Below are 6,395 nucleotides of genomic sequence, written 5' to 3'. Positions count from 1 at the left end.
TTCATACTGTATATATTAAACATAATCTTCCTTGTATCTGAATTATCCCATATTCTTTCCTTTCTATCCTCATCCAATTTCCTGCTATTTTTCACTTAAAACAAAAAAGCCATGAAAAACAGAGTCTAATTAGACTTTGCAAATTTCTTGAGCATGGGCAGGTCACTGGATATATGTGACAACATTTAAGAGAACTCAATAAAAAATTCTCACAAGTTTTACCTTTGGTATTGTTGTAAACATTTTGATAAACTCAAACTAATTCATTCTCTGTGTACCGAAGAAGACTTGACTGAACCAATTCATCTATGCCATATACTGTAATGTACATTATTAATTTAAGAATCATTAGAATTCAAGTAGAAATCTACTCTCATATTTAGATTGTTTCTTTGTACATAATTATAAATTTTGTGAATGTAATATACGAAGTAAAACATATGTTTATATTACACTGATTCTAAAACTTAAAAAAAAAGAAATGCCCTTGGCATTTCTGATATGACAAAGAGAAACTCTATAATGTTTCCTGAAGTAAAAATGTAAAAAGTTTCAACTGGAGAATCAAAAATAAATAAATCAATATCAAACTCCCATGATGATTTTTAAAGATATATCAAGAATATATTTTATGCATATTGTATTGTAAAACGGCAAACAAGAGTTCTACTACTTCTGCTGCCTTCCTTTAAAATGTAAAACCCATTGCTATATGATGAGCACTTCTTTAAGACTGAAGGTACATGTTACATTAATTGAATTAAATTCTAGTTCATATGTGCACTGAAAACAAGGTGGCAACATTAGTCAGTTACATTGCCTGTCAAGATCAGAGAGAGACTGAATGCATCCAAGCCTTCTACTCAGATTTATTTCTCTACTCATACAATAAAGGATACAAACTCAAGAATTTGTGTTGCCCACATTGGGCTTGGTATTCCTATATCAACAACATCGCCAAAATAAATACCCAAATACCCATAGGCATGCACACTGATCAACCTGACCTAGAAAGTTGCTTATTGTGAATATCAGCCTAGCTATTCCGATATTGTCTCAAATTGACAATAAATATATTGCATATATCCATACATATGGATATAATATATTAGAATGTATAGTTTTCATATAAAGAACATACAAATGTATACATAAAATAAATTCATATGACTATTTAAATATATAATATACTTTTACATGTTATATGCAATATTAAATATGTTCAAATGTGAAATTTTATAAAACGTTTTATATAGCAAATATATTTATACATAGACTAAAATTACACATACACACATATATCTGGACAGAGAGAGATTTGGTTATATCCATGGATTCAGTTAGATATTTGTCTTAGGGTTTCTGTTGTTTTGATACAACATGATGGCTGAAATCAAACTATGAAGGAAAGGGATTATTTAATCTTAGAGCTTATAGTTCATCACCCAGAAAATTCTGACTAATAACCAAAGGCAAGAACCTCAAGGATGGAACTGACGAAGAAGGCCTGGAGGAGCACATGTTTTCTCTTGCTTTCTCAAGCTGCTTTCTTATAGCACCATGACTTCCAGCTAATAGGTCAGGGAAGGCAAACAGTGAATCTGGTCCTCTCACACCAATCAGCAATCAAGAAATGCAGCCTATGCTTGCCCACAGTCCAATTTGAATGGTGACCTTTTTTTTTCAGTTGAGATTACCTTTTACCTCAAGACTTTCACTTGTATCAAACTAATAAAAAAGTACTCAGCACAATCCTAATATTTATGCCCCAAAATAAGAACAAACTTGTTAATTGTCATGTTATTCTTGCTACACCTATTGATTTAATATGTGATATAATATATGACTCAGAAAACCTTGCACTGATGACCCAGATCTACTGAAAGCCCTGGATCTCATCATATTAACCAACCACTTCAGTTACCCAAAAAGTATCTGAATGAATGTTCCAATAATATTTGCTGACTCTAAAACCATAAGACACTTAAATATTGCATTGCTCTTTTATAGATATATGATTCAAATAGATCAACCTTTTATTTTTATCAAAATAACTATTAGAGGGTCACCTACATACCCATGTTTCCAAATAGTATTCAAGAAAACCTTTATCCAAACTAATGAAAAAGCAGAGAGAGAACATGGAAATTAACAAAATCAGAAACGATGAAGGGGACACAAAAATGGGCACAGACAATATCCAGACAATTTTCAGGTCATACTTTGAAAACCTGTATTCCACAAAAATTGAAAATTCAAAGGAAATGGACAAATTTCTGGATAACTATCACTTACCAAAATTAAATCAAGAACAGACAAACAACTTAAATAGAGCCATAACCCTAAATGAAATGGAAGCAGTCATCAAAAGACTTCCAATCAAAAATAAAGCTCAGGGCTAGAGGGCTTCAGAGCAGAATTCTACCAGAAATTCAAGGAAGAGCTAGTACCAATACTCCTCAAATTATTCCACAAAATAGGAACAGAAGGTTCATTGCTAAACTCTTTTCATGAGGCCACAATCACCTTGGTACTCAAGCCACACAAAGACACAACTAAAAAAGAAAACTAAAGATCAATATCTGTTAAGAGTAAGGTTTTTCCTGCGAAACTGGACCCATAGCTGCACCAGTCCCAAATAAAACACAGAGAAGTTGTTTGTGATATAAAGCTTTATGCCCATTACAAATTTATTATGGGCTAGCTCTGTCTTAAATATTAATCCATTTCTATTAATCTAAGTGTTTCCACCTGGTCTCATCTTACTGGAGAGTGGGGCTGGTGTTATGCTTTCCCCATTCTCTCCATGCTGACTCCTTCCTACTACTTCTTCTTTCCTCCTCGTCTTTTAGTCCCTCCTATCTTACTTTTCTATTGGCCAACAGTTCTTTATTCATTAACCAATAAGACAAACATATTTACAGAATGACATCTCCCATTAAATATCCCTGGTGAACATTGATGCAAAAATACTCAAGAAAATACTGGCAAATCGAATCCAAGAATAGATCAGAGAAATTATCTACCATAACCAAGTAGGCTTCATGCCTGGGTTGCAGGGATGGTTTAACATACAACAATCTATCAATACAATCCACCATATAAACAAACTGAAAAAGAAAACCCACATTATCATCTCCATAGATGCTGAAAAAGCCTTCAAAAAATTCAACACCCTTTCATGATAAAGGTCTCGGGGAGATCAGAGATAACAGGAACATAACTAAACATAATAAGAGCAAAATACAGTAAACCAACAGCCAACATCAAACTTAATGGAGAGAAACTTAAGGTAATTGTTTTAAAATCAGAAAGAAGACAATGATTCCCTCCCCATATCTCTTCAATATTGTACTTGAAGTTCTAGCTAAAGCTATAATACAACAAAAGGAGATCAAGGCAATCCAAATCGGAAAGAAGAAGTCAAACTTGCTCTATTTGTAGAGAACATGATAGTTTACAAAAAAAACTCTATTAGGGAACTCCTACAGCTGATGAACGCCTTTAGCAAATGAGCAGGATAAAGATAAACTCAAAAAAATCAGTAGTCCTACTTTATTCAGATGACAGAGGGGCTGAGAAAGAAATCACAGAAACATCATCCTTTACAATAGCCACAAAAAAACATAAAGTATCTTGGGGTAATGCTTAACAAACAAGTGAAAGACCTATGTAATAAGAATTTTGTGTCTTTAAAGAAAGAAATTAAGGAAGCTATTAGAAAATGGAAAGATCTCCCATGCTCTTGGATAGGTAGGATAAATATAGTAAAAATGGCAATCTTTTTTTACTACAGATTCAATGCAATCCCCATTAAAATCCCACCACAATTATTCACTGACCTTGAAAGGATAATAATCAACTTTATATGGAAAAACAAAAGACCCAGGATAGCCAAAACAACCTTGTACAATAAATGAACTTCAGGAGGCATCATCATCCCTGATTTACAGAGCTATAGTCCTGAAAACAGCCTGATATTGGCGGTTCCTCAGGAAAATGGGAATTACTTTACCACAGGAACCGGCAATCCTCCTCTTAGACATATACCAAAATGATCCACATCCATGCAACAAAGACAGTGCTCAACTATGTTCATAGCAGCATTATTTGTAATAGCAAGAACCTGGAAGCAACGTAGATGCCCCTCAACTAAAGGATGGATAAAGTAAATGTGGCACATCTACACAATGGAATACTACTCCACTAGGGAAAAAAAAATGAAATGTGGATGGACCTTGAAGAAACCATCCTGAATGAGGAAACCCAGTCACAAAAAGAGCAACAAGGTATGTACTAGGTCATATATGGATTTTAGACCTATAGCATTGGACCACCAACCTATAATTCACACTGCCAGATGAACTAGGATACAAGGTGGATTCTAAAAGATTCATATAAGGTCCCTAAAAGAAGGGGGAAAGAACTAGTTTTCCAGAGCACTTGAGGAGTTGGGGGGCAGTGAGTGGAGAGAGAACAAGAAGGAGTAGGGGAGGAGGGGAAAGCACATGGGACTGGGAATATTGAGTCAGGGGAGGATAGGAGACAGAAAAGGGTGAGAAGGTGGGAAAGAGAGAAAGGGGGGAGAACATAAAAGAGGGACCTATATTAGGATTGAAGAGGAAACTGTACCAGAGACCTATAAGACTGACACCAACTAACAATTCGAGCAACAGTGGAAAGGCTACAATAAATGTTCTTCCTTGATATTGTAATCAACGAGTAACTGATTCACCATCATGAAGCTCTTATCTAGTACCTGTTGGAAACAGAATCAAATACCCACAACTAAACACTGATCCCAACTAGAATCCAGATGCAGACAGTGACGACAAGACCACACTGCAAAAACACATACAGACAGCTGACCTGAACTAGGAGGAACTAGGGACCCCCAGTCTAAGCTGGCAATCCAGCATGGGACTGACTCAAAGCCCCTGAACATGGGTCTCAGCTAGAAGGCCTGAGCAGTCTAAGGTACCTATGACAGTGGAACCAGGGTGTATTCCTGGTGCACAAAAGGACCTTGCGTGCATTTCCCCCTTAAACTAGTGACAGTGATACTCCTTTAACCTAGAGACAGAAGAAAAGTCCTAGTCCCTACTTCAAATGACTTGACAAATTTAGATGACCCATCCTAGATGGCATAGCCCTACATGTAGAGTGTGGGGGGGAATGGGGTGCTTGAAAGGGTGGGGAGAGGGAAAGAAGGATGGAGGGAGAGGGAACTGGGATCGATATGTAAAATAAAAATAAAAAAAGAAAGAAAGAAAAAAAGAAAGGCAATCTGACACACCCATTCTTATCTTTTCTACCTCAGAGGTTATGCGAAACTTCTTCCACCAATACCTGACTATCATACTTGACTATGTTCATGTGCAGGTACCATCTTGTTTACCTTGTGGAAGAGGCAGGAAACAGGAGCATTTTGGCATCATGCGGATGAATATAAAATATGCACTCAGGATACTGAATTGATCAGCTTTATTCAACATTTACTGGACCTACTTGTTAAATAAATGTAACATACAAACAGTAAGAGCAAAAGGGAAAATGGAGAAATACCAAAGATTTTTGTGAAACACTCACCCTTAATTCTCGTTCTTCAATTAAACTTGGTTTTGGAGAGCTTTAGCATTTTTGTATCTACGTTCCTAATTGGATTAATGTTCTGAGAGGAAGAGTGCTACTGATAATTTATTTGTGTTCCTAAAAGCTACTAAACTACCTGGTAAAAGTAATTCCTGGGTTATCACACATACAGAGTAAAGAAGTATAAAGAAGACAATACTTTACATAGCTCCAAACCAATCTATTCTAAGCTTTGATTTCTAACATTCTTTCCTTCAATTGTAAATCTTTTTACTTTGTAAAATGAACAACAGTTGCTAAGCCAACATTTTTGTGACTCAACCACACTGAGGTTTTTGTGTGGACTCCTAAGTTTTGCCTTAAGAATTCTGAACCATGTTTAAAGAAAGCAGGGATTATTAACAGGATGTGTACAATGACAAGGACAAGAACTTGACTTAAGACAATAAATTTAAATTAAATTATCATGATTTTATTATTATACTCCACAGTATCTAAATTTGCAAGGCAGGACAGTTGATTAATATAAAAATGTTATAGGAGTATCACAAGTCTTGATATCCCACAGTGTTATTTATAATATTCTTTCCTTAGAACATGAAGCTAGACAAGTACAAAACTTTGAATTTCTTGAATATCTAAAATTTCTTTTCCTCCCATCCTCTTTGTTGTCCTGTGTTCAGTTTTCTAATCTGTACTTGTCTGTATGGGAGAAAAGAATACAAAAACCCAAAGGTTTGTATCAATAAAATTCACATTCTTTTCCCATTTCTTCTTTTTTTTTGGGGGGGGGGGTGATGGTG

The sequence above is a fragment of the Phodopus roborovskii genome, unplaced genomic scaffold (genome assembly GCF_943737965.1).
Source record: "Phodopus roborovskii unplaced genomic scaffold, PHOROB, whole genome shotgun sequence".
NCBI classification, from domain to species: domain Eukaryota; kingdom Metazoa; phylum Chordata; class Mammalia; order Rodentia; family Cricetidae; genus Phodopus; species Phodopus roborovskii.
The sequence above is the reverse complement of the archived record's forward strand: the minus strand, read 5'-3'. Positions refer to the sequence as shown.